At 40.3% G+C, this 27,903-nt stretch overlaps 1 protein-coding gene and 1 pseudogene across 2 annotated transcripts in view; both read left to right on the forward strand.

Annotated features, from left to right (window-relative positions):
* Positions 1-16,197: 16,197 nt before the first annotated feature.
* Positions 16,198-27,903, forward strand: part of SLC41A2 (solute carrier family 41 member 2) — a 128,721-nt gene continuing 117,015 nt past the window's right edge. Inside the window, exon 1 of one of the 2 annotated variants that reach the window (XM_073788246.1) lies at positions 16,198-16,345. The gene's annotated coding sequence lies outside the window, so the exon portion shown is untranslated. Of the gene's footprint in view, positions 16,433-27,903 lie in introns of both variants that reach the window. The other variant, XM_019918735.3, reaches the window with a different exon arrangement.
* On the forward strand, positions 22,066-22,191 carry LOC117314351 (small nucleolar RNA SNORA70; annotated as a pseudogene).

The raw sequence follows: 27,903 nt of genomic DNA on the forward strand, positions 1-27,903 counted from the left end.
TTATATGATTATGACAAAACTGAAGCAAAGCATATCAATTGTATTAATACATGCAATAGGGCTTAAGTGACCTATAAAAAGAAAAGAATTTTCAGATTGGATAAAAAGTCAATATCCAACTCTATGCTGGATAGAAGAGACTTACCTAAAATATAAGATTAAAATGGTAAAAATAAAAGGATGGTGTTTTTAAAAATTTAAGTGTACCTGGTATATCTATAACCATTCTAAATAAAACCTAAATTTTAAAAAGGGTGGAGGGGATCAAAGCCACAATGAGATATCACCTCACACCTGATAGAATGGCTATTACGAAAAAGACAAGAAACAGCAAGTGTTGGAGAGGATGTGGAAAAAAGGGAACACTTGAACACTGTTTATGGAAATATAAATCGGTGCAGCCACTGTGGAAAACAGTATGGAGGTTCCTCAGAAAATTAAAAATAGAACTATCATATAATCCACCAAGTTCACTTCTGGGTGTTTATCTGAAGGAAATGAAATCACTATCTCAAAAACATATTGGCACCTCCATATTTTGCAGCATTATTTCCAATAGCCAAGACATGGAAACAACCTAAGTGTCTATCAACAGGTGAATGGATAAAGAAAATGTGATACTTATATAAATTCAGCAATATAAAGAAGGAAATCTTCCCATTTGTAACAATGTGCATGGACCTCAAGGTTATTATGCTAAGCAAAATAAGTCAGACAGAGAAAAACAAATACTGTGTGTTCTCACTTATATGTGTAATCTAAAAAAAAAAAACCAATAGAACACATAGGTACAGATTGGTGGTTGCCAGAGGATAGGCGTGGCAGTGGGTGAAATGGGTGAACTTCTAGTAAGATAAATAATTCCTGGAGATGTAATGTACAGCATGGTGACTATAGTTAACTATACTGTCTTGTATATTTGAAAGTTGCTAAGAGAATAGATCTTAAAAGTTCTCATCACAAGAAAAATAATTTTAGGTGTGTGAGGTGATGGATGTTAACTTATTCTGGTAATCATTTTGCAGTACATACATATATCAAATCATTATGTTCTACACCTAAAACTAATGTTATATACCAATTATATCTCAATTTAAAATAAAGTAAACAGGGTCATGACTTTATTATTAAACATGCAAGAATTCAGCCTTGTTCCCCCTAAAGGAAACAAAAAGACACTTTATAATGCTAAATACTGCAATTTGCAAAGAGGAAACTATCATTAATATCCATGTGCCCAATAAAACAGCAACAAGTATTATAAAGCAAACTGAAAAGGAATGCAAAGATAAATAAGCAGAAACTCTAATAATTGGAAATTTTAACACGCTTTCATAACAGAATAGACCTAACTGGACAAAAAAATGTGTGTGGATACAGAAGACCTAAACAAAATTGTAAACAAAGTAGATCTAATAAATGTAAACACTGAATCCTGATAATAGAGATTAAACTTTCTTCTAAATCACATGGAAAATTCACCAAATTGACATATTATAGTCCACAAAGAAAATTTCAATACATTCCAAAAATGTAAATGATATAAGGGGCCTTCTGTGATCACAATTCTATATAACTGGCAAATAATGACATTAAAAAAATCTCTTCCACCTAAAACTGTAAAAACACACTGCTAATCAATCCTTGCATCAAGAGGAAATAGTGAAATGAAACTGTGCCCCCCAAAAGCTAAGTACTGAAAAAGTCAAGAAAATGACAAACCACTAGCTAACCTAAACCAAGATAGGGAGTGGAGGAAGGTTTGAAGGTATAAACAGATGAAATAAAAGGTAATGGAACAATAACCATAAAATCAGAGGAAATATATAAAAACTTACAAACACAACTTTGCACAACTCTATGCAAATAAAACTGAAAACCTGTATGAAACCATTTGAAATGGTTAATGCTCCATAAATATATAATTTACAAAATTTCCCCAGAATCAATAGCAAGTCTAAAGAGAGCAATTTCTACAGACATTACAGAGAAGGTTTTCAGAGCTCCCACATAAAAACACCATGCCCAGTTGGTTTTACAAGGGGCTTTCTATCAAACTTTTAAAGATTAGATAAATCTAATGCTACTTAAACTATTTCAGAGTATGGGAAATAAAAGGAAATTTCCCAAGTTCTAAGAAATGAATATAGCATTGATACCCAAACTTCACAATGATTGTACAAAAAAGAAAATTAGGGACTTCCCTGGTGGTGCAGTGGTTAAGAATCCGCCTGCCAATGCAGGCGACATGGGTTCTAACCCTGGTCCGGGAAGATCCCACATGCCGTGGAGCAACTAAGCCTGTGCACCACAACTACTGAAGTCCGCGCACCTAGAGCCCGTGCTCCGCATCAGGAGAAGCCACTGCAATGAGAAGCCCACGCACCGCAATGAAGAGTAGGCCCCGCTCACCGCAACTAGAGAAAGCCTGTGCACAGCAACGAAGACCCAATGCAGCCAAAAATAAATAAATAAAGTTTAAAGAAAAGAAGAAGAAAATTATACACCTGGCTTAATTGGGTTTCCCTAGAAAGCCAATATAGAGACGAGGTTCAAGTGCTAGTAGCTTGGGAGTCAGAGGGGGAAAGAGAAACGAGGAAGGAAGGGAACCAATAATGTGTTACTATCAAGCAAATTGTGGCTAAGGGCAACTGGAACTTAATCCTGCTGGGGAATTCCCAGAGTTATCCTGGGTGAGCCTTGGTATTTATCCACCAGCTCATGTTAGTCATTGGTTGAGGGCTGCTCCAACGGGGTGCAAATTTCCCAGCATTTCTGGCCTGCTCCTTGCTCTCTAGTTAAGTGGGCTCCACTGGCCAGAGAAAACCTTCAGGCAAAGAGTTGTAAATGCTGGTCATTGAAAACTGGGCAGATGTGTACACAAATAGTAAGTGCCAACGTGGTTTGGGTGAGGCACAGACAGCCTTTACTCAAGACCAGTCTTAATTATGAATATTGATGCAACAAATTAAATATTAGCAAACAGAATCCAAGAGCACGTTAAAAAATAGACGCCATACAAGAGATGCTGATTCCAGGAGAAATTAGTATATTTATTAAAATAGTATAGTCATTAATATAATACATCAGTTTAACAGAATTAAGACGAAAAATCACATAATCATCTCTATAGATGTTAAAAAGATATTTGACAAAATTCAACGTTCAGTAAGATGAAAATTGATACCCATTATGCATGATAAAATGTGTATACCTCTGCCCCAAAATCAGCATTTAACTTAATGGGGAAATACAGGGCTTTCCTGCTGAAGTCTCCAGACAAAATACAAGGATGTTCAGAGTCTTCACTAGTACCTAAACACTGAATTGGCAATGTTAGCCAAAACAGTTACATAAGAAGAAACAGTGAGAAACAAGAATTCGAAAGCATGAAGTAAGACTATTTCTAGATGCAGATGTTATGATGGTATACCTGGGGGTGGGAGTGGGGGAAGCATCAGAAAAACTGCTACTAACAAGAGAATTTGGTAAAGTAGCAAGAAATAAAATAAACACACAAAAATGCCACCCAGTCTGAAAATATAGTGGAAGGGAAAACCCATTTATAAGAGGAATAAGATAAAATACCTCGTCATAAGCTTAACAAGAAATCTGCAAAAAATGTATGAAGAAAACCATAAAACATTCTGGAAATATAAAAAACAGATTTCAGGGCTTCCCTGGTGGCGCAGCGGTTGAGAGTCCGCCTGCCAATGCAGCGCGACACGGGTTCGTGCCCCTGTCCGGGAGGATCTCACATGCCGCAGAGCGGCTGGGCCCGTGAGCCGTGGCCGCTGGGCCTGCGCGTCCGGAGCCTGTGCTCCGCAATGGGAGAGACCACAACAGTGAGAGGCCCACGTACCGCAAAAAAAAAAAAAAAAAAAAAAAAAAAACAGATTTCAGTAAATGGAACGATATAACATAGATAATCCATGATCTTGGATAGAAAGATTCAACGTCAAAACATGTCAATCTCCTAAAGTACACTATGAAATTTTCCCAATCCTAATATAAATACCAAAAGATATTTTTTTCTCTTTGAGAGATTATAAAGTTCATACAAAAAGACGAACAAACAGTAGCAGCAGGGAGACTCTGAAAAGGAAAAGCTATAGTGGGAAGGGGGAGCTACCCCTGGTAGATATTAAAAACATAAAGTCTGCATAATAATTAAAAACAGTATTGGTACACAAACAAAAGAGGGGACAAAAAAGAAAACTCAGAAGGAGATCCCAGAGCACTGGGAAATTTGGTGTAGATAAAGGGAGCATCTCAGATCAGTAGGGAGAAGATGGGCTTTTTACTAAGTGGCAGTGGAACAAAAGAATAGCCATTTGGAAAAAAAAGGGAAATTTGCATCCATTCCACACACTATGCAACCAAATAAATTCAAAATGTATTAAAGATTCAAATTTTAAAAATGAAACCTTCAAAGTACAGAGAGAAAGGGAGGGAGGGAGGGAGGGAGAAAACATTTTCTTTATAACTGGAATCAATGGGGACATTTTTCTTAACTATCATTCAAAATATAGAAGCAGTAAGAGAAAAGATCCATGATCTGACTATATTAAAATTCAAAAATAAACTTTATAAAACAAAAATCAGCATAAGCAATGTAAAAAGGCAAATGACAAACTTGAAAACAAGATTTCCAACTTATTTCACTGGAAAGGGTCAATACTCATAACATTAAAAGCTTCTAAAACCTGAGAAGAAAAAGACCAATAACTCCACGGAAAAACGGGTTGGAGAAATGAACCAACAATTCACAGAAATAGAAACACAAATAATGCTCAAGCATATTTAAAAGAAAAGGTGCTCAAACTCATATTAAACAAACAAACACACAAGAGAAAATGACACTGGAGAACCATTTCTCATCTATCAGAAAGGCAAGAATAAAAAATTACAACATACCTACTGGCAAAGTTGTGGGGATCCAGACATTGTCATACACTAATGTTGGGAATGCAAAATGGTCGAGTTGCTATGGGAAGGAATAGGCATTATCTAGTAAAATTACACATATGCATTTACCTTTATACCCAGAAATTCCTATCAATACTCTGGGAAAAAATTCAAGATAACATACACACTGTGGCACTATTTGCAATAGTAAAAATCAAAATAACCCAGATGTCTATCATTGGGGATCTAGTTGAATAAACACAAAATGGAATACTATGCAATGTAAAAGATGAGAAAAATATGTATATCCTGCTATGGAGTGATTTTCTGGATATATTGATAAGTGAATAAAAAGCAAATTGCAAGAGTGTTTATAATATGCAGCCTTTTGTGTAATAAAATGAGGGAAATACCTACATATGTTTATATACATGCACACATACATACATATGCACATATACTTATGTCTTCAAAAAGAAGCAATGGAGGATAAGCCAAAAAAGAATGAAATAGTTACCTATAGGGGAAAGGAAGAAACAGGGAAGGTATTAGACTTCTCCGAATGTGCTGTTTTATAGTTTTGTCTTCAGAATCATGTAAATACTTTATACTTTAAAAAAAATTAAATACAAAAGGAAAGAAAACCCACCCAAAACTGAAAACAGACTGAAATAACTGAATTTAACTATATATCAAGTTTGTGGCCTAACAACACAGAAAAGAATTATTTTAGGCAACTTTAAACCTCAATATTTGGATGGTACATCCTTAGTAAGATGTCTCTTAAGGACAATGACAATAGCTACACACCCTCAGAGAAATCTTAAATTGTATTCAATCATCTTAATTTTTCATACTACTGTTGGTATGGTTATTTTGAAACTGCTATGTAAATATTTTAGACAGAGCAAATAAGTAATTATATTAACACCATTTGCAGCTTAGATGTTTTGTTCAAGAGAAAAGAAATAAAAGCAAAACCCTCCTGTAATCTTAAATTTGAATTGGCAATATCTGTATAAATTCATGGTTTCCTTTTCTCTTTCTGAAAAACTACCTATTCCCTAGCTTGGTCCACTGGAAGGTCTAGAAACAATAGCAACCCACCATACAAGTATCCCTGAGCCCAGATTGTGCATGTTAAATACCTTTCCCCACTAAAAGGAATAGAGCTTCTTAGATAAATGACTGATTTCAAGTCTGGGTCAGGAAATATAAACCTGGGACACCTGTGGAGCCAGAAAACAAGGAAGCTCTCAAAGACTATTGGGGTCATGTCAAAAGGAATCTGGAACTAACTCCAGAAATTCCCACTAGCCCAAACTGACAAAATCTGGATCTGCCAACCATTCTGACATCACTAAAAGTGTGACCAACCAGTTTGTGCCCTGCTGCCTTAATGCATTAGGAAGTGCACAGTACCACCTAATATGTTTTGTAAAATAATGACAACTTTTCTAAATCAAGCACCTGGTTCTAACTACCATTTTATAGGAAATATAAGGAAGAGAGGGATAAGTGAAACTACTCAAGGAAGCAATCAGCCTAATCTAGAATATGGGAAATTCTACAGGTTAAATTTCTGTTTTCTTCAAAGGGAAAATCATACAAAAAGAAGATGAGCTGTTTTAAATTTTAAGATACTTAAAAGGCATATAAATATAAGAAACTTGTTGGTTGACCTGCATATAGGTTATAGTTATTATCATGGGCAAAAGCTCTAATCGTGAGAGAAGGGAAGCAGCCCCCGATTGCTGATTGGGTGTTACCTTAAAACTTTTCCAAGAAATTGGAATTAAGATTTGCTATCCAAAAGTTAAAATGTAAAACTAAACAACTTGGGTTGTGGGCCCGCCATTGAATTAGCTGAAACAATTAGGATGAGCCTAATTGGTTAGGCAAATCAGGGCCTACCCCTCCAGCTGGGGGTAGGCGTGTCAATATCACCCAGAAGGCAGAGCTGCTGTTATACGGAGAGGGTGCAAAGGAAATTAGGGAGGCATGCACATGTTTACTGCAGCCAATAATATTTGGGATTTATTATTTTGAGAGTCTTTTCCTAAGAGGTAAATTTTACTCATTTTTTATCTTCAGCAGACTCACCAAACTGATTATTTATGTTGGTAACTTTTCAAGTTGCTATTACCTGACTATCAGGCCCATAGGAACAATTATCTACTTAATTTAATTATCCAGTTTTGCAAATCAAAACTATTTTATCTCTAGAGACATGGATATTTTAATGCTGAAAATTACGGTGTAATTACATTGCAAATAATTTATTTTGGTTAGCGTCGTAATTCATCCATTTAATGCTACGGATAAAATCAAACATTTGTGTCAAAGAAATGCTTTATTTTCTAGCAACATAACATGTTCACGCAGGGGGAGGGAGTAGGGAGGCATGGGGAACAGGATTTTAGTTCTAGTTCGGAAGAGTAGCCGCCTTAAATGAACTGGCTTAAACCTTGATTCTCTGCCTCACCTGCTGGAATTTAGAAAAAAATATTTTAAGGGTTGAATTTTGTATACAGTGCAAGGTGTCGTTTCTTTGTCAAAGTTCCATCCATAGTATGGAACAAATGAGATCTGTGTTAAATTCTGCTAAATATTAATGAACCAGAACTAACACCCATGAGTTAAATCCTGAGAGAGGACTGGAAGGAAACACTTTTTTTTTAAACATTGGTAAATTGTGTACAGTTTGTACTGTTCCCTTTTTCTCATCCTACACTACCTCTTCCATCTATCTTATGTTAAGAGCACTTTGCAGGTTTAGACATTCTGATTATAAACTATGACAGGGCCCCCAAGTTGCCATCCAGGACAGAGAGATCTCTATTATTTAAAAATGAATACTTTCATTTTCACAGAAGCTGTCTTCCTTTGAAGCTGCCCAAACAGACCACCTACACACTGGCTAGAAGTTCCTGATTTTTTTTTAGCCAAGAATACAGAAGGTATCAAAAGAGAGGTGGCTGCAGAAGCAGAACCAGCACGTTTTTGTATGGCTTTTACCGCTGCACTGGTGGGATGTTACCAAAATAACCCTTTATGTCCCTGTTCCCCCATCTCAATTTTTCGTCGCTTTTTGGGGGATAACATTTCTGATTTATAGACAAGTTGCAACAGTATTATAACCCCTGTAAACCGTTTACCCAGATTCAAAAATGGATATATTTTGCCCCATTTGTTTTTTGCTTTGTCATATTTTTCTCTTTCTCTCCCCACACCATACAACACAATCCTTTTTTTTAATAATTCAAGAGCAAATTGTAGACTTCCTACTCTGTTTAACCTATAAATACATCAGTATATAAATCCTAAGGATATTTTCTTACATAACCAGAGTACAATGAACAAATCAGACAGTTTAACATGAATATAGTACCACTATGTAACCCATTGTTTGTATTCAAACTTTAATTTTCTCAATACTGTCCTTTATAACTTTTTTTTTGCCAGTCGAGGATCCAACACAAGATCATGCACTGCATTCAGTCCTCTCTATCAATCTGTGACAGTTTCTCAGTCATTTTTTCTTTTATGACTTTGACATTTTTGAAGAGGATAGACCATAGATTTCATAGACTGTCCCTCAATTTGGGTCTCTCTCCTGTTTCTTTGCAATTAGACTCAAATTATATATTTTTCGCAAATAAACCACAGAGGTGATACCAGGTCCTTCTCAGTCCATTATATCAGGCAGCACATGATGTAGTTTTGTCTCATTACTGGTGATGTTAACTTTGATCACTTGGTTAAGGTGTTTGTGAAATTTCTGCACTGTCAAATTACTAGTTATTTATTTTCAATTAACAAGTATTTGTGGGGAGATATGTAAATATATTGTCTCATTAAACTTTCACTTCTTAATTTTTACATCTATTGATGATTTTCTATGTATTAGTTGGTATTCTATTGTGAGAAAGAGCTTTCTCTTCTCCTATTTACTTATTTATTCACTTATGTATACCTGTGTGACTCATGGATTTTTATTCTATTTAATGGGCTTTCATCCATTACTATTATAATTTATTTTAATACTAAAATTGTCCCAGCAGGAGCCCTTTCAATTTGCAAATCTCTCCTTTTTATGTATCCCCATCGTTCTTTGAGCACTTCCTTAATTTCTGGTACAAGTTATTGCAGATTCATTTTGTACTTTCCCTGTCCCAGCCCTGGAATTAACCTTTTCTCCAAGGAGCACTGGCTCCTTTTAATGTTGAGAATGATACTTAGAAAGTAAGATCTGAATGTGTTAGTTAGCTAGGTGTGTTAATTGCTAATTATGTGTCCTAGCTTTTAGGCCTTCCCATTGTAGAGGGCAAGGAAACACACACATACACTCTCTTATCCACAATATATCTATATTTACTTCTCTATTTATCTATGTTTAAAAGCTTCAAGAATGAGAAGCTTGCAGCAACGTGCTGGAACCAGCATGAACCAGCTCAAGAAGGCTGATTACTAGCTATTTGTAATTTTGTGAGCTGGTTGTTGTCTGAAATCATCCATGAGAGGATTTATACCATTGCAATTGACAAATGCTGCAAATCAAGTTTGTTTTTATTTTACCCCCCACCAAGAGAACCAGTTTAGCAGAGTACCACTGGAAATCTGACTTTCATTATTCTCAATATATTTATTCAAAATACATTACGTGGCAAAAGGGAATTAAAGTTGCTAATCAGCTGACTTTAAAATAGGGAGATAATCCTGGATTGTCTGGGTTAGGCCCAATGTACTCACAAGGGTCCTTAAAAGTGGAAGAAGGAGGCAGAAAAGAGTCAAAGAGATGTGAGGATGGAAGGAGGGTCAGAGACATTGTGTACACTGCTGCCTTTGAAAAGATGGAAGGGGGCCACAAGCCAATGAATGAGGTCTGCCTCTAGAAGCTGGAAAAGGATTCTCCCCTGGAAGAGAACCCCCAGAAGAAATGCAGCCCTGCTGACACCTTACTTTTGGTTCAGTGAGATTCATTTTGGACTTCTAACTTACAGAACTGTAAGATAACAAATGTTTTGTTTTAAGGCACGAAGTTTGTGGTAATTTGTCACAGCAGCTATGGGAAACAAATATGCATAGTATATATATTTTTTCTGTCAAGGCTCTCTCTCTTTCAGCATAGTGTCAGTGAGATTCATCCATTTTGTTAAGTATATCCATAATTTGTTTCACTTCATGGTGGAGTAATTCTATTATTAACTTAGTTTTTCCATTCTCCTGTGATGAACTTTTGATTATTTCTAGTCTTAGACAACTATGACAAAGCTGCTGTGAACAGTTTTTTTAAAAATTTATTTTATTGAAGTATAGTTGATTTACAACGCTGTGTTCATTTCTGCTGTACAGCAAAGTGATTGATTCAGTTATACATATATATTCTTTTTCATATTCTTTTCCATTATGGTTTATCACAGGATATTGAATATAGTTCCCTGTGCTATACAGTAGTATCTTGTTGTTTATCCATTCTATATATAATAGTTTGCATCTGCTAACCCCAAACTCCCACTCCATCCCTCCCTTACCCCACCTTCCCCTTGGCAACCACAAGTCTGTTCTCTAGATCTGTGAGTCCGTTTCTATGAATGGTTTTATACAGTCTTTTCGGGGCGGGGGGGATATATGAGCATCCATTTAAGGGAATGGTCACAAATATTGGGTTTGGACTTCCTTGGTGGCACAGTGGTTAAGTATCCGCCTGCTAATGCAGGGGACACGGTTCGAGTCCTGGTCTGGGAAGATCTGACATGCCACGGAGCAACTAAGCCCATGCACCACAACTACTAAGCCTGCGTTCTAGAGCCCACAAGTCACAACTACTGAGCCTTCATGCCACAACTACTGAAGCTCGTGCACCTAGAGCCCGTGCTCCGCAACAAAAGAAGCCACCACAATGAGAAGCCCGCATACAACGATGAAGAGTAGCCTCCACTTGCCGCAACTAGAGAAAGCCCGTGCGCAGCAATGAAGACCCAACACAGCCATAAATAAATAAATTAATAAATTAATTAAAAAAAACAACAAATATTGGGTTTGCCAGGTCCTTAAACCAAACAGTATCAGCAAGGCCACATCCTCATCCCCAGAAGAGTAGTCAATACCCAGATGTCCCTGAAAAATATCTCAGCCATCAGCATCCAGTGTTACAGAAAACCTGTCTCCCAACAAAATCCGAAAAGTCAGATTCAAGAAGCCAGAACAACGCCATATATAATTACATTTTTAAATCTATTAAGGGACTTCCCTGGTGGCGCAGTTGTTAAGAATCCACCTGCCAATGCAGGGTACATGGGTTCGAGCCCTGGTCTGGGACGATCCCACATTCCTGGAGCAACTAAGCCCATACGTCACAACTATTGAGCCTGCACGCTAGAGCCCGCAAGCCACAACTACTGAGCCTGCGTGCCACAACTACTGAAGACCACGCACCTAGAGCCCGTGCTCTGCAACAAGAGCCCACACACTGCAATGAAGAGTAGCCCCCGCTCGCTGCAACTAGAGAAAGCCCGTGCACAGCAATGAAGACCCAACACAGCCAAAAATAAATAAATAAATTTATTTTAAAAATTAAAAAAAATAAAATCTATTAATAATTCTGCTGGGAGTGGAACTGGAACAGAAAATCAAAATGCTGGTAGCAGCACCACCAAAAGTAAAGGAAGGTCAATTAAAATGTATTTATTTATTCACTTCAGGGTGAAAATTATTGAGTATCTCTTCAAGGCTAACAACAGTGTGCTAGTCTGAGATTTAAAGGCCCTGCTGACAACCTAGTAGAACGATGGGCAGATAAGTAAACATTTCCAACGTGGTATTTTAATTAAGTGCCACGATCATGCCCTTCACTGGCCATCATGGAAGCGAAGAGCGAAGACCCTGAGTTCAGCTGGTGGGCGAAGACCCTGAGTTCAGCTGGTGGGTGCAGACTCGGGAAGGCTTATGGGAGAATGGAGTGTCCTAGTTAATGAGAACACCAAGCCCCGAAGCTGGGAGGCAGGAACCCATGGGCATGGTTGAGGAACGACAGGGCCCTGATGAGTATTCAAGGATAGCCGACCTCTGCTTTCTCAGAGACATGTTCTAAAGACACCAGGAATAGGGAACCCTTGAAACATTCCCATGAGTTCTTGGAGGAAAACTCTCAATAGGGACCAATCAACAAGGTGTTCTAAAGGAGATACAAATGTCACACTGAAATTCTTCAATTCCTTAAAATCCCTGTCCCCCCTCTTTTTTGCATAAGTAGTTCCGTCTGCCTGGGATACTCTCCTTCCTTTCCTATCCTACCTCCTAAAATGGCTTTTAGTTGAACTATTGATCCTTTATATTTAAGCTCACTATCACTTCTTCTTGTAAGTCTTCCCTGACTCCTGCCTGTCTTCCCTCCCCACAAACTTTGGAAGATGCTGCTGCTTTGTACAACTGCAGCCCCTCAGACTCTCCCTCCCAGCCCCAGATATTGTTGTAATTGTTTATTGAGTTGTCTGTCTTCCCTGACAAACAATGCAGTGGTAAACTCAGGAGTCCTATCATCCCCATTTTACAGCTGTGGAATCTGAGGCACACTGTAATGGCTCAGTTACTCACCCATAAAGTAGGAATAACAGCAGTACTTAACGTAGAGAGTTGTCACGAAGACTGGGTGAGTTCACTCCGACAAGGCGATTAGAACAGCGAGACCTCACCAGGTGACCTCATTCCTGTCTCCTGACTTTCTTCTCAGAGTCTCATTCAGTCCTCCACCGGGGATCCCGTTGAACCCTAAACCACTTCTCTGCTCAGAGCCCTTCAGTGGCTCCTGTCTCACCCAGAGTGAAAGCCAAAGACCTCACCATGGCCTACAAGCCTCGTGACCTGCCTCCAGCCACTGCTCTGCCTGCACCTGGGACCACTCTTCCCTTGATCACATCACTCCAGCCACACAGGACTCTGCTGTCTCTTAAACACAACAAACACACTTCTGTCTCAGGACCTTTGTGCTTGCTGTACTTCCCAGATAGCAGAGCTCTTCCCTCACTCCTTTCTGTTCAGATCTGCAAGACCTCCCTGGATCACCCTATAGACAGAAAGTCTCCCTTTCTGTCTACACATCCCCACAACCTGCCCCCAAACTCTCCAACTCCTATGTTTTCTTTGTCTTCATAGTAGTTATCACCATATGGGATATACATTTGTCTATCAATATACATATACAAGCATATGTCTGTTTGTTTGTTATCTTTCTCCACTTGAATGTGAACTCTGTAAGGCAGGAATTTGTTCATTTTGGTCACTGCTCTATTCCCAGAGCAGAGAACAGAGAGAGCATGGCATTAGGTAAGTGCTCAGTAAATATTTGTAAATGAATGAATGACTACTATTATTATTATTTGGCACATAGTAGGTCTACCATGACTACTTGTTGATTGAATGAACAAATGAATGTTCTAGAGATTCCTGGGAGGAGTGTTAATATTGTAGGATGCGGGGGAGGGGGAAGAAATGGGACATATGTCTGCAAACATGGGCTGCATGGGCTGCATGTCCTCTGAATCATGCTTTCCTCTAATCCTCTTTTCTTTATGAGTGTTTTATATGGTTTGTGGAACCACTTTTAAACAGTCCACAGGGTGGTTCTTGAACCTCAGTGATCATCAAAACTACCCGCAGAGATTCTTATTTAATTGGGAATTTAAGTAATTTTGAGCAAGGATTTAACCCTTAGTTTCCTCATCTGAAAAACGGCATTATAACACTGCCCTCATAGGGGGTGAGGATTAAATAAATAACCTCTGTGAAGCATCTCACAAGTAGTAAATTTAGATTCCCTTTGCTTCTGCTCATCTTCTCTAAACCTTAGAGGTTCAATTCTTACAAACAAGTCATATTCCCTGTTCTCTTAAAATTTAGCTTTATCTTCAGTCCAGATCTCTCCTTTGAGTTCCAGATTTATTTTCCAAATATATACTCAGCATCTTCACTTGGATAGCTCATAGAGGCTGCAAACCCAGCATGTCCAAAGTAACTCAAAATGGTCCCCTTTAGCCTTCCTCCTCCAGATTCTCCCTCTCAGGGAGTAGGATAAGCTCAAGCCAGAAACCTGGGAGTCATTTTTGGACACTTTTCTCTCCTTCACCTTCCACACACAGTCAAAGATCAAGCCTTTGCAGTTCTAACCCTGATCTACTTCTTTGACCCACTACCTCCTAAGTCCCCATTGCCCACAAACGGGCCTTCACGCCTCCTCCATTGCTCCCTTCCTATTCCTGGTCCACACATATGACCAGCAATGTCTTTCATAAAGACAAATCTGACCATGTCCAAATGGACCCTCTCCAACTCTTCAGTGGCTTCCTTTTGTCTTTAGGAATAAATCCAAAGTCCTCAGCGTGGTCCTCAAGGCTCCTGCCGGCCTCTCCTGCAGAACGAGCCATCTCACTCTGGCCACAGTGGCCCTGTCCCAAGGCCTCCACAGGTGAAACCCCTTCCTACCAAAGGGCTTTCAAATCGGCAGTTTCTGTAGCTTCAAGGGCACACTCCCCACCCCACCCCCTTCCCTTTGTTGCCAGGCCTCCTCCTCTTTATTCTTCAAGGCTCAGATTAAATGTCACTTCCTCAAAGAGATCTTTCTTATCCGCCAGAACAGACAGGTTCCTTTGTTACACACTTTCATAACTCCCAGCCTTTTCTCTAGCAATCATCCAACAGTGATTACTACATATCCTCAACTCTAAGTCACTTGCTTCACATTTAGGGTTGCCAGCTGTCAGGTAGAAGATGAACCAGTAATGTGGTGTTGCCTGCACACATCGGGACCTAACTTTTCAGAATGGGGTAGCTCTTCGCCAGCTTCCACCCTGAGCTATTTTCAGGGTTGAAACTTAAATTTGGATTCCAACTCGAAGCTTAAAATAACTAAAAAAATATACTCTATGTTGTGGCATACAGAACGAAGGGTGCTGTATAAGCAGAAGGTTGCTACATACATGGCGACTAATGAAATTCAGGGCAATGGAAGCCATCAGCTCTCTGAGAAGAAATGTTGGTAGAATTTTCAAAACCGGTAGAGGGTGGCCTCGCCTATGTATGCTTTGCGCAGAAATCTTGAAAGACTGCAGGACCCAGAGGAGGAACACATCCGTTTGGAACTTTTACTTCTGCCAAACTTTCAGCAGCAGCTAATTACCTCTGAGTGATATGCAATTCAAAGCATTAAGAACAGAAAGCACTTGAAAAGGCAGTCTAAACACTGTTTTTCCATATTCCTTGCAATTATACTTTCTTTCCTAATAATGATGTTCAGGGGTGAAGAACACTTGCATGGGCCATTATAAAAAGCATTACCCCAGATGGCCAAGACTGATACAGAAGCACCCTGAAGGTGAAGGTCAAAACTCTGATGGCAAAGCAAAAGAAACAAACGGGATAAATGTACTCTCTGATATCCTTTAGCACCTGAAAATCTGCTACTAATTCATTGGAGTGACTTAGAGTTGGTGGAAGCTTTGATTTGAGGAAGTGTCATTTGCTGTGTAATTTTTAAAATGACAGTCTCTCTTTTAGAAGAAGAGCCTGAGGACGGAAACCTTTGTTTGGGTCACTGGAATACCTCCGCGGCGTTGCCCATTACCTGCAAAAGATGCTCAAAAGATAGTTGTTAAATAAAATACACGAGTTCTCGGCTTCACGTTGCAAACTGTGGCTCACTTTTATATAGACTACAAAACAAACACGGGCAAGCTTGAAAAGTGTGGCATTCCAGACACCTCCACAGGGTCCATGCACTTTGCCTGTACACCTCTCTCCCACTGCTGGGAGCTGCCCTAAATCTCATTCTTCTGGGGGTCGCTCCCCTTCTCTCCTACCTCGGATCAAGCATGGCCCATTCTGCACTGCTCTTAAGAAAGGCTTACACAGTTTTAACCCCGGTCTGTGAGAAGGAAATACGAAGACGGCCAGCAGGAGGTCCCTGGTCTGAGAACAGAAATCATGAGTCATAGATTTGGGGGCTCGGACCGAGGAGCAGCCAGCGATGTGGATGTGCGTGGGTCGGTGGGGATGGAGGGGGCTGACGAACAAGGAAGTCCACAGCCCTTCTCTGCTGAGTAGCATCCCTTGAAATATTCCCCTTTTGCTCTGCCCTATCGGGTTCTCGGCCCGCGTTCGTCAGGTTGCGGCCAAAGGTCCGGGAGAAGGCGGCGCTCGCGCTCCCGATCGCCAACCCAGCGGCCACATCACCAGGCTCTCGCTTCCCCCGGGGCGGTGGCGCGGCTGCGCCTGCGCTGGGCGGCCGCGCGGGGGCGGGGCGGGCGGCTGGAAGCCCGCGGGCGGAGGGCGCCGGCTCCGGGGCTGTCACCGTGGGGCTGCGACGGCGCGAGGAGGCGCGCCAGAGGAAGGAGCCACGGCCGCTGGGCAGCCGCCGCCGCCGCCGCCGCCGCGGGGGAACTAGGTGAATGCCCCTTCCGTCCCCTGCCACGGTGCCTCGGTCGCGTCTGAGGAGGCGGGGTCCCCTCTCCTTGCACCGCTTTCCGGGCAGGTAATAATGGAGGGAAAGTCTCGGCTTTGGCCGCGGCGCGGGGTTCGGGCGCATCCCAGGTACTGGAGGGAGACTTGAGACCCGGCGGCCGGGGCGTAGGGAGGCCAGGGCAGGGGGAGCGGCCGAGCGGCGGGGCCCGCCCGAGCCGCCGTGTCCCCTCCGGGCCCGCAGGCAGCGCCCGAGTCCGGCCCGCCGCGGCAGCCCCACCTCGGGCGGGAGGGCTGGCCGGCCCTGGGGCGCCCGCAGCGGAGCCGGGCGGCCGTGGTGGGTCGTCCCCGGCCCTGACAGTGGACCGGACAGCGGGTGGTGGCTGAGTGATGGGTGGAAGGTGAGCACGGATGGAGACCCTGCGAGTCAGGCTGGGGCACACCCCAGATCCAAGGCTTCAGGGCTCACAATTGCTCCGTGTCACCGTGTTCTTTCATTCCTTTCTTTATATATGTGATATATATCTCAACTAAAAAAACCCCAAACGTTGATTCATAGAAAGAGAATACGTATATGTATGTAATACATTTGTAGGTATATTACATGTCTATGTAATTTCTTTCTGTAAATGAAGAATTTTTTAAAAAAATTGAGATATAGTTCACATACCACAAAATTCATCCTTTTAAAGCGCGGCCTTTAGTATTTTCACCGAGTTTTGCAACTATCACCACCATGCAGAACATTTTCATCACCCCAGAATGAAACCCTATACCCATTAAAAGTCACTCCTCATTCCCCCGTTATCCCACCCTCTGGCAACCACTAACCTCCTTTCCGTCTCTATTGATTTGACTATTCTGTAAGTTTCATATAAGTGGCATCATACATTATGTGGCTTTTAGTGTCTGGCTTCCTTCACACAGCATAATGTTTTCAAGGTTTATCCATGTGTAGCATGTATCAGTACTTATTTTTTATGGCTGGATAGTATTCCATCGTATTGATGTACTACAATATCACATTTTGTTTATCCATTTTCAGTTGATGGACATTAAGGATGTTTCTACTTTTTGGCCATTGTGAATAATGCTGCTATGAACATTTGTGTACAAGTTTTTATGTGGGCATATGATTCCCATTCTTTTGGGTCTGTAGATTTAACTTTTTCAGGAACTGTCAGACTTTTCCAAAGTAGCTGCACCATTTTACATTCTCATCAGTGTATGAGGGTTCCAGGTTCTTCACATTTTCACCAACACTTGTTATTGACTATTTGCTAGTTTTTATTACAGACATTCTGGTGAGTATGAAGTAGTGTTGATTTGCATTTCTTTATGACTAATTATGTTGAGCATCTTTTCATGTGCTTATTGGCCACTTGTGTATCTGCTTTGGAGAAATGTCTATTCAGATCTTTTGCCCATATTTTAATTGGGTTGTCTTTTTATTGTTGAATTATATTTAAAAAATTCTAGGTTTGGGGGACGAGTACTGACCGAAAAACCCAACCAACCTGATACCAAGCAACATAATACTTCTACTTGGGGGAAGTGAATAAGTGCCGTTTAAGTCTGTCAGAATATGCTAACTGTCATTTCTTGGGTGCCTTACTGCCCCTTTACCCTTTCTGGTATTTTGAGAAAAGCCACAAAAAGTGTGTTCATGACCAAAGTCAAGAGAGAACACACACAGCATTTTCATGTATTCTATGCTTGGTTTGGAAAGTCCCAGTCATCACTTTAATTACAAATAATTTGTTTTGGTGGCTAGCTAAGCAAACTAATAAAAAATAGCAAACACCAATTACTCAATTAAAATTTCATATACTTCTCAGGCAAAGTGGAAGATCTTATCATCCTAAGTGTGTGTAGTCTTTATTACAGCTATATTCATATTTGGGCGGCAAATAAGTATCTTTTATGGCGCTGAAGTTAAGAGCCACTTGCAGCTGAATGAATGCTACTTTGCCTATTCCGTGCTTAATTTCTGAGCGCACACAAATTCAGCATCAGCCTCAGGTCTTTCATACAAAAACCACTGAAAAAGACATGATGTTTACCTCCCAGGAATTCAAGCTCATTTTTCTTTTACTCTAATATGACTGTTCTAAAGTACACTACCAAATTTCAGAAACGTTATGGAAAATAAAATTAGAGATTTTCAAGTGGAATTAATGGATAAACAACTGATTCAAAGTGGGTGAAGAGCTGTCCAGTCCTGCTCTTCAACTACTAAACTTTAAACAATGGAAATGTTATTTAACCCCTTTATGCCTCATTGACCTCATTAGTAGAATGAGGTAATAATTGCAATATATAACCTGAGTATATGTTTTACCTAATAGAATGATTGTCAAACATACTGAAATTATAACCTATCCAACCTAATATTGATTGTAACTGACTTACCCAATGGATGACTAAATATCCTGTAGTTACAAATGCTTTCCCAAGTTGGCTTTCTCTGCCCCCTGGGGTTTTTAGTGTCACTTAAGGACTGAAAGTTGGGGAAAATGTGGGAACAACTTTGGGGATGTGATCCCTGGGAAATGCTGATCAGAGCGGACCTGCCTTCTTTATGGGAGATTTTTAGGCACCCCTCATCTTTTCTCTGAAATTACTGTAGTTAGATTTCTATAGCTTAAAAATGTCTGTGTCTGTGTGTGTGTGTGTGTGTGTAAAATAAAAAATATGTGTATCTCTAGTAGGCTGGCTAGACTGTCAGCCAGTTGTTTTATCTTAATGTGAACGAATTTAATCAGATTGCTTTCCTCCAGATCAGCTGCACTGAGGAAATGGGAGTTTTGACATGAGGAGGGATAGGAGACGTTAGTGGTATGGGATCATGGAACATTTTGGAGGTTTGGGGAAAACATGGTCTATTTCTACAAGTGTGGGTGTTGAAAATGGAGATCTATGGGCAGCATAAAAGGTCTGGAAGATGAGAAAAGAGAAGCAAGAATGAGAAACAATTTGGAGGGGAAGGTTGTAGGACACAAAGATAGGTTCAACTTCCTTAGACATTTTTGCCCAAGAAAAATTCAAACGAGGAAAAGTGAAAGAAACCCTTTCCTCCTTCATTTCATTCCCTTCCCTTTTGCTCCACCTTGTTGCTCTGTGCTACTCTTCTCCTCAGACCCAGAAATCAGACTGGGATGACTGTTATTCCTCTTGGAGCTTTTCAGTTTGCTGATTACATCTCTTCTCCCTCCAGATTCTGCAAACTGAGATCAGATTCAAGAAGCCAGATGAGGATTATAGTACTATTAAAATATAATTTAATTTTCATTTCTGGTAAAGCTGGATTGGAGAATTTAGCTTAGACCCACACTTCCTCTGCTCCTTCTTAATTTATCTACCCACGTGATTCTATAGCACCTAAAAAACTGCAGGTCTCCCCTGCAGGCAGGGAAAGCCCTGTCTTGGGGAAATTTCCTCATGGGAGTTGGAAGGGAAAGGAGAACCTTCTCTTCTTGAAGACAGATAAATCCAAGAGCCAGTGAGAGCTCAGGGCTGGGGCCTGTCTGGAATATTGACCTTTAGTCTTATCTCAGCCATTAGATAAGTCACTTTGCTCTAGGAGGAACTGATAGAGTAGGGAGGAAGCAAGGTGTCCCTTTAATCCTGTTTTCTCCTACTTAGAGGAGTGAAAGTTCTCTTGTCCTTGCAGAGAGGCAAATAAGCAGCCATCCGCTCATCAGTTAAGTGCTTGTGGGTAATAGCGTTTTGTAGGCTAGCTTAGGAACTTAATCACCATTTATATAATTGGGACTGAGAATATATTTTCCTTGGAACTGGCTAAACCTCTTAACAGTTTTTAAGTGGGTGCTCATTTCATTGTGTGGTTAAATATATAGATTATTCAAGTCCATTTCCTTACTTGCTTTACTCCTCATTGACTGAGTGCCTAATAAGTAACAGGCACTGGGCTAGGCTCTCAGGATTCAGCAGAGACCAAGAATGGGTCCTGATGCTTATGGAGTTTACAGCCTAGAAAGACAATTAGCACACATACAATTACAGTAAATCTTAATGAATGTTAGAAAGCATAGAGTACTTCAGGAACACAGAGGAGGGGGAACTAATCTAAGAGGGTCAGGGAAGTGATGTTTAAGAGCTCAGGTCACAAAGTAGCATAGGAAGTAGCCAGAAAAAGGCAAGAAGGAGGATGAGCAAGAATGTTTCCGGCAAAAAGAATGTGTGGAAAAGCCAAGAAGTGAGAGAGAGTGAGTGTGGTATATACCAAGGTGGTATTTTTCAAGCTGCAGGCACCTAGGCACCTACCAGGAGATTGTAAAATTAATTTAGTGGTTGTGAACTGCATGTTTTTAAAAAGAAATAAAATAGAAAATAAGTGTGTCACACATAGATACTTTACTAGATTGTGATGTATAAAGTTTGAAAATCCCTACAATAAAGGAAACAGAGAAAAAGAACAGTATGACCACAGCCAAAGATCTTGGGTAGGTGGGAATGGTGATGCAAGATTTAGTTACCCTTTTTAAACATTTTGGCTTTATCTTAGAGGAAATGAGAAGCCATTGAAAAGGTTTAATCAGAGCCTGATTAGATTAATATTTTCTAAGGATCCCTTTGAATACCTCGTTTTCCTCTACTCAAATATAAACTTTGCATTCCTCGGCCCAGTGTTACGGGTATTCCAAAGTCTGGTTCCGGTCTCTTTCTTCTAAAGAATATTTCTATTTTTGGTACTGGAACTTCTCGTTTCATAAAGATTCATGGTTTGCCAAAGTGCCTTTGCACCAAGAGGGAAAGATCTATGAGAGCAGGCCTTGCTTCTGTCTTGTTCACACTGAACGTCTGGCGTTTAGCATCGTGCCCCATGCCCAGTAGGCCCTAGGCAAATCTTTGCTGATAGAGTCTAAATACCCTAGAACCGTTACATAGTAGTAGAAGTGACCTTGATGTTTCTAGCAATCCTTGCTTTTGGAAAAAGAAAAAGGGTTGTTTGTTGTTGTTTTAATTTTTATTTATTTATTTATTTATTTATTTTATTTTATTTTTGGCTGTGTTGGGTCTTCGTTACTGTACGCGGGCTTTCTCTAGTCGCGGTGAGTGGGGGCTACTCTTCGTTGCGGTGCGCAGGCTTCTCATTGTGGTGGCTTCTCTTGTTGTGGAGCACAGGCTCTAGGTGCACAGGCTTCAGTAGTTGTGGCACATGGGCTCAGTAGTTGTGGCACATGGGCTCAGTAGTTGTGGCTCGTGGGCTCTAGAGCGCAGGCTCAGTAGTTGTGGTGCACAGGCTTAGTTGCTCCGCAGCATGTGGGATCTTCCGGACCAGGGCTCGAACCCGTGTCCCCCACATTGGCAGGTGGATTCCTAACCACTGCGCCACCAGGGAAGCCGGAAAAAGGTTTTTATTAGAAATTCTTTTTGCCCAGTTGGATTCATTAGTGATAGAACTCCATTCACTTATTTAACAAAAAGTTAATTTAACAAAAAGTACTTTTGTTATACTAAAACAGTAGTAGAGATAAGAAAAAGAACAACAGACTTTCTGACTCTGGGGTTTCCGCTTTCAAGAAATACAGAACATTGCAGGCTGTTCACAGGAGGAGGCAATCGGGCAGCCATTTATATTTTGTTTGAACAGATAGGCATTCTCTGAGCACTCACCAAAAGGCAGTTTTATAAAGATGGCTGGGGACAAAGAGAATACATTGATTAAAATGTATCAATCATCTGCAGCCAACTGTGCTCTTTTCCCCATGGGGGCCTGGTGCGCAATGGTTGCAAACAGCAGCCTCCTCGGTAGTGTATGCAGCCTGTTGCCTGTATAGGTTGCCCTAAGGGACCTCGAAGACAGCCCTTTCCAGTGGACATTAATGACTGGCATGCTGTCCCCAGTCTAGGCTCCAGACAGGTATGGGTGGTGCCTTTGGAAAGCCCCAGGGCACAGGGGTCAGGGTCCACATTGGCCACGTCATGATGTCCATCTGCACCAAGCTGCAGAACAAGGAACATGTGATTGAGGCCCAGAGCAGGGCCAAGTTCAAGTTCCCTGGCTGCCAGAAGATCCACATCTGCAAGAAGTGGGGATTTACAAAGTTTAATGCGGACAAATTTGAAAACATGGTGGCAGGAAAGCGGCTTATCCCGGATGGCTGTGGAGTCGAATGCATCCCTCGTTGTGGCCCCCTGGACAGATGGCGGGCCCTGCACTCGCGAGAGCCTTGGCGCTGTCCCCTCCTTACTCACACCCACCAATAAATCCTACTTTCTTGTCCAAGAAAAAAAAAATGTATCAATTATATGAGCTTAATGGAGAGGCAACAGAAAATAGATTTTGATCTTAGAAGTAAAAATAGAACATCCATATACCCAACAGAACTTACCATTAAGAATTTAGTGATGTCAGTTTGTTGCCAGAGAATGATTGTACTGTCACAGTACTGTGACTTCACAGAATTGGATAGTGAAACCCAACTGTGAAGGAAAATTGTTTCAGTGTATGGTTTTGATAAGTGGCAAGAGAAGTTATGAAAAATTCATGAAAGGTAGAGAGGCTTCAAGTTCTGTTTCAGATTTTTCTTTAATACATTTTTTGAGATATGGAAACTTTGCTAATTAGTTTTGTAAATTAGATTTTATATATCTTTTTTTTTTTTTTTTGCGGTACGCGGGCCTCTCACTGTTGTGGCCTCTCCCGTTGCGGAGCACAGGCTCCGGATGCGCAGGCTTAGCTGCCATGGCTCACAGGCTTATCCGCTCCGTGGCATGTGGGATCTTCCCCGACCAGGGCTCGAACCTGTGTCCCCTGCATTGGCAGGCGGATTCTTAATGACTGCACCACCAGGGAAGTCCCTATAGGATGACTTTTAAAAAATACTAATTGAACTTAAATGGGAACCATTAACTTGTATAAATTTATCCTAAGAAAATCATTCTAAATATGAGAAAGTCTTATGCACAAAGATGTTCATTTTCATTGCAGTGTAATTTAGTCAAGAAAATACCCTGCTATAAGGAAATGATTCATTAAAATGTGGCAATTCTCGGGGCATCCCTGGTGGCCCAGTGGTTGGGAGTCTGCCTGCTAATACGGGGGACACTGGTTTGAGCCCTGGGCTGGGAGGATCCCGCATGCCGCGGAGCAGCTGGGCCCGTGGGCCACAACTACTGAGCCTGCGCATCTGGAGCCTGTGCTCCGCAACAAGAGAGGCCGCGATAGTGAGAGGCCCGCGCACCGCGATGCATGGTGGCCCCCGCTTGCCACAACTAGAGAAAGCCCTGGCACAGAAACGAAGACCCAAAAATAAGTAAATTTTTTTTTTTTTTGCGTTACGCGGGCCTCTCACTGTTGTGGCCTCTCCCGTTGCGGAGCACAGGCTCCGGACGTGCAGGCTCAGCGGCCATGGCTCACGGGCCCAGCCGCTCCTCGGCATGTGGGATCTTCCCGGACCGGGGCACGAACCTGTGTCCCCTGCATCGGCAGGCGGACTCTCAACTACTGCGCCACCAGGGAAGCCCCATAAATAAATAATTTAATAAACTCCTACCCCCAACATCTTCTTTAAAAAAATAAATAAATATAATGTGGCAATTCTCTTGAAGAAATTTAACCATTAAAAATGCTTTTTTAGATCAATGGTATCTTATTTCTTTTGAAATTAAAAAGCAAAAAGTGCTCAATATAAACAAAAGTTCAAATAATATAAAAAAAAGGCAGAATTTAAAAAGTGAAAATAGTATTTCAAGTCCTTCCTTACCCTGCTCCCTCAACCTAGGCCAACCCAGTTCTCCAGAAGTCAGTGCTCTGAGCACTTTGGTATCTGTCCTTCCAGACCTTTTTCTAACCCAGTGGTTTTCAAACTGTGCTCCATGGAGGGGCTTTGGGGGCTTCTCAATTAGGTAAGATGGGGACTGAGTGGGGCTTCAACCGGTACGGCTTTGCTTTTACCTGTTTTCTATATTGGGGTTTCGAGTAGGGTTTAATTTAAACAAAGCATTCCCCTGCATTAAAAATAAACGTTCAGAAACCATTGGCCTAATTTAGAAAATGAAGTCCTAACCCTGCAGTCAGGAATTCCAGATCTTCCAGTTTTTTTGCTGCTTGGTGATATGGATCTTCTACTCAGACCTGCCTATCCATTTCCCCAGCAGTCGTCTGCCTGGTTGCCAGCCACCTCATTAGGACGTACTTCCCCTTCTTTTTCTCCATCTCTCTAAATGTTGTTATTTAAGGTTCAACCCGTCAATGTTTCGTTCACTCCTCCTTTCAACATTTTTAGTGGACACCACCTACATTTTGACTAATACTGAGTGGGGAATATGCAGAATTTTGTATCAAAAGCTCACAGACTAGTAAAGAGCAACCTTCATGTAAATAAGTGCAATTATGTATTATAAAACAAGAGCGTTTGAGATACTAAAGATATAAGTGGTCTCTTCCTTCTACACCACATTATATGGCACTTATAAAAAGGGCAATTTATGGTATGGTTACATTTCTGGGTCTTCAGTAAATAATTGCTCATTTATTTATTAACAGAAGATAAGGCAGAAGATAATTCACCTGTGAATTGGGGGGGGGGGTGAGACTTGGGAGGCAGCTGTTTCCATTCTTGAGCAATCAACTGTGTTCAAAAATAACTTGAATCCAACCTGCTAGATTCCGGTGTAGCGCATGGAGTTGGGAGGGAGCACTGAAGGACTTGTTCTATAATCCTCGTCTCCATGGCCACTCACACTGGTGTACAGGGAATGCCTGTCATTTCTGCTTTATCATTAGCTGGTAAGAAAGTTGTGAATTTGAGTCCTGTGTCTTTATTTTACTGACTTTGTAACTTGAGCATATTACTTAACCTCTCTGAGACTCAGTTTCCTGAACTGTAGTGTATGAACATGTCTACCTCCTAGGCTTTCAGAAAAGATCATACAAGTACATACAAGCAAAGTCTATTCTTTTTGCTTTCAGTGGTTTTGATGTTCTGTAGAATGGGTGATTGTTCTCCTTTCTTTGGGGTTTAAGTTTTTAAATATTTGGGAGGACTTATGGATTAGACTCTAGTTCTTTTTTTTTTTTTTTTGGCCACACCACATGGCTTGCAGGATCTTAGTTCCCCGACCAAGTATCAAACCCATGCCCCCTGCATTGGAAGCATGGAGCCCTAACCACTGGACCTCCAGGGAATTCCCTAGACTTTAGTTTTTTGAAGAAGTGGGTTTTTTTTATTCTGAGAGTGGCTTTTTGATAAGCTATTCATATTCCTGGTAAGGTATGAATAAACAATATAGGAAAGTAATCAGGCCAAAGAACATTTAGTGGGGAAATAAATTTTTTTCATTATTAACCAGTGTATTCTCCTGAGATTTAAAGCAGACTGTTATATCTATGATCAAGAAAGCAAAATTAATAGGTAGGCCCAGAGTCCAAAGCCTGGCCTATTTTCTTCATTTTATCTGCCACTTTCCTCTATCTTTTACATAACAAACAGTAAAGAATTTTTATGGTAATGTTCTAGTACTCTTTGGGAAAAAAAAAAAGTCAGAGAACTCTTGTCTGTCATTTCTGGATTATAGGTTTCAGAATAACACCAGGCAAACTCATGATGGATTCTATCTTTGTAATATTTCTCGTTCTGGTTGAGCAGACTTAGTTCTCTAGTCTAGAATAAACCTTACACTAATGGTTTAAGGTAGTCTGTTTTACTTGTAAATTGTAAAAATGTTATTTAGATACCTTTTTAAAAGTAAAAAAGTACATTAGATATGATATTTAAATTTAACAACAGTATTAGAGCTACTTCCTATTCCAGCTTTCATCTTCTTTTTTCCTTTTAAAACATTGTGGTTTCCTGAAGACCTGTGTTGTTCAGTATATATAGGTACCATTTGTTCTGTGTATATACTGGTCATTATAGATATACAGTATTTTATAGCATGCTAGCAGTTAAATGAAAAATAGGATGAGTGCAGTGTATACAATGTAAAAATTAAACTTCAGTTTATTTTTTAAAGGAAGTAGGAACAAAACAGTTGATCTGAAAATTATAAGGTAGGGGTTTAATACAGCACTGTATAACATTTTTGTGATTATGTGGTCTAGTCTGTTCCTTAGTAAGGGGAGAAAGAGGTGGAAAGTAGGTTTTGAGCCTTTTACAAAAATATATAATAATGAATAAGGATGATGGTAACTAGCTAATATTTATTGAAGGCTCAATACACTGTTCTAAGCACCTTACATGTATTAAGTCATTTAATTCTCACAGTAACCCAATGGAGGAGATATTTTTTCATGAGGAATCTAAAGTATAGAGGCATACGTCTCATAGCTAGTGAAAGTCAGAATTTAAGCCAAAGCAGTTTGACTTTAGAACCCAGCCTCTAAACTACTGTCAATATCATTAGTGTGTTGACACTTCTTCACATTTAAGTTTTTGGAAGCAAATCGTCTCTTTTAATTGAAGTGTGGAGATTTGCTGAATAAGTCACTTGAAATTCCCCCGTAAAACCACTCAATGCAAATCATGTTATCCATTTATTCATATAATGAAAGCATTGCACTATATCTCGGGAAGCTTTGTACAGTTTCAAACACAGCATAAAGCATTTGCCAGTGATTCCACATGAATAATACAACTTTGAACAAGCAGTTAATATTCTCCGTTTCAAAATGTGTTTGACTGAAATCTGTGTGCTCAAGTCTGGGATTTTGATTGTGCATAGATTTTATCATCTGAGTTTAAACTCATATTATTCCTTGGAACAAAACCTATTCTTTTCTCAATCCCAGGAGGCAGTGCTTAATAGACAATGTAAGCATGTGTTTGAGCATTAGCAAGGGGGCACCAAAAGAGAGAAAAAAAATTAATATTTTGAAATTTTTTTCAGTTTTTTTTAATATATATATTTCAGATCATTTTCCATTATGGGTTATTACAAGATATTGAATATAGTTCCCTGTGCTAAACAGTAAATCCTGTTGCTTATCTCTTTTCTGTATAGTGGTTTGTATCTGTTAATCCCGTACTTCTAATTTATCCCTTCCCCTCCCTCCCTTTGCCCTTTGGTAACCATAATTTTGTTTTCTATGTCTGTGAGTCTGTTTCTATTTTGTATATAGATTCATTTGTATTATTTTTTAAGATTCCACATATAAGTGATATCATATAATATTTGTCTTTCTCTGTCTGACTTAGTTTGATAATCTCTAGGTCCGTCCATGTTGCTGCAAATGACAATATTTCATTTGTTTTTATGGCTGAGTAATATTCCATTGTGTATATATACCACTTTTTTATCCATTCATCTGTCAGTGGACACTTAGGCTGTTTCTATGTCTTGGCTCTTGTAAATAGTGCTGCTGTGAACACTGAGGTGAACTAGAGTTTTCATATTTTCTGGATATATGCTCAGGAGTGGTATTGCTGGGTCATATGGTGGTTCTGTTTTTAGTTTTTTAAAGGAACCTCCATAGTGTTTTCCATAGTGGCTGCACTAATTTACATTCCCACAAAAAAACACTGTAGGAGGGCTCCCTTTTCTCCACACCCTCTCCAGCCTTTATTATTTGTAGAC

This window comes from Tursiops truncatus, chromosome 11, assembly GCF_011762595.2.
Source record: "Tursiops truncatus isolate mTurTru1 chromosome 11, mTurTru1.mat.Y, whole genome shotgun sequence".
In the NCBI taxonomy this organism is placed as follows: domain Eukaryota; kingdom Metazoa; phylum Chordata; class Mammalia; order Artiodactyla; family Delphinidae; genus Tursiops; species Tursiops truncatus.